Source organism: Corvus brachyrhynchos, unplaced genomic scaffold (genome assembly GCF_000691975.1).
Source record: "Corvus brachyrhynchos isolate BGI_N302 unplaced genomic scaffold, ASM69197v1 scaffold215, whole genome shotgun sequence".
Lineage (NCBI taxonomy): Eukaryota > Metazoa > Chordata > Aves > Passeriformes > Corvidae > Corvus > Corvus brachyrhynchos.
The window spans coordinates 148,363-149,927 of NW_008237887.1; the positions used below are offsets into that span (position 1 = coordinate 148,363).

The 1,565-nt window shown below is 48.1% G+C and overlaps 1 protein-coding gene across 1 annotated transcript in view; it reads right to left on the reverse strand.

Annotated features, from left to right (window-relative positions):
* Positions 1–1,565, reverse strand: part of LOC103614533 (protein-arginine deiminase type-1) — a 17,117-nt gene that overhangs the window by 7,267 nt on the left and 8,285 nt on the right.

Consider the following 1,565-nt stretch of genomic DNA (forward strand, 5'->3'; position numbering starts at 1 on the left):
GCTCCCATTCCCAGAGCTGCCATTCCCAGAGCTCCCATTCGCAGAGCTGCCATTCCCAGCGCTCCCATTCCCAGAGCTCCCCGCCGGCCCTCACGAGGAGCCCCACTGTTATCCCGTTTTCCTGGGAGGAGGCTGGAAAAGGCCCCGGCTGTGCTACGGACATTCACGGGTTGAAGTGCACAGAATAATCGAAATTATAGGTGGTTTATGCTAATACGGATTTATCTGCCTGATGCCTCAATTATGTGTTATTATGTCTGTTATGTATGGATATATCCCTATATTATATATAAAGTCTGTTTATAGAGACAAGTTATATAAATATATATGGCTAGATCCCTACATTATAGAAATATATCAATATATCTCCTGTGTTTCAGATAAATAAATCCATATATCCCTACATTTTCCATAAATACATCGATATATCCCTATATTTTCCCTGAATACATTGATATATCCCGATATTTTCCATAAATGCATTGATATAGCCTAATATTTTCCCTGAATGCATCGATTTATCCCAGTATTTTCCCTGAATGCATCGATATATCCCAATATTTTCCAGGAATACATCCATTTATCCCAATTTTTTCCCTGAATTCATTGATTTATCCCAATATTTTCCAGGAATACATCGATATATCCCGATATTTTCCTGGAATGCACGGATGTATCCCAGTATTTTCCCTGAATGCATTGATTTATCCCAATATTTTCCAGGAATACATCCATTTATCCCATTTTTTTCCCTGAATGCATCGATTTATCCCAATATTTTCCAGGAATACATCGATATATCCCAATATTTTCCTGGAATGCATCAATGTATCCTAATTTTTTCCAGGAATACATCGATATATCCCGGTATTTCCCGGAATGCACGGATGTATCCCAGTATTTCCCAGGAATACATCGATATATCCCGATATTTCCCGGAATGCACGGATGTATCCCAGTATTTCCCAGGAATACATCGATATATCCCGATATTTCCCGGAATGCACGGATGTATCCCAGTATTTCCCAGGAATACATCGATATATCCCGATATTTCCCGGAATGCACGGATGTATCCCAGTATTTCCCAGGAATACACCTCTAGGCCACGTCCATCCCTCGGGATCGCTGCACTCCGCGCCCCGCTCTGCTCGGGCACCTTCGGGTTTAGGTTTTCCCCACCCCCGACATTCCCAAATCCCTCCTTCCTGGGGTGCGGGGGCGAGCTTTCCTCAGCCAGGCGGCAGCGGGGAAATGGGAGGGCGTTAATTAAACGCCGGGCGCTAATCAGGGCCGGCCGGAGCCCCGGGGCGGTTCGGGCTCGCTGCTGCTTTTCCCGACAATGCCGTCCTTTGTGGCGGCTCCGGACGGAGCTTTGCTCCCCCGGCGCCGCCAAGCGCCGCCCGCCCCGGGCACAACAATAATTCCCAGTCATCCCGGATCCCAGCCTGTCCCGGATCCCCCGCTGCTCGCCTCGAAAGAGCAAATCCGAGAGCCGGGACGTGCGGGATTGGGGCGAAACGGGGCGAAAACGGGAGCGGCGGGGGGGTTTGTGGGGCTGGGGG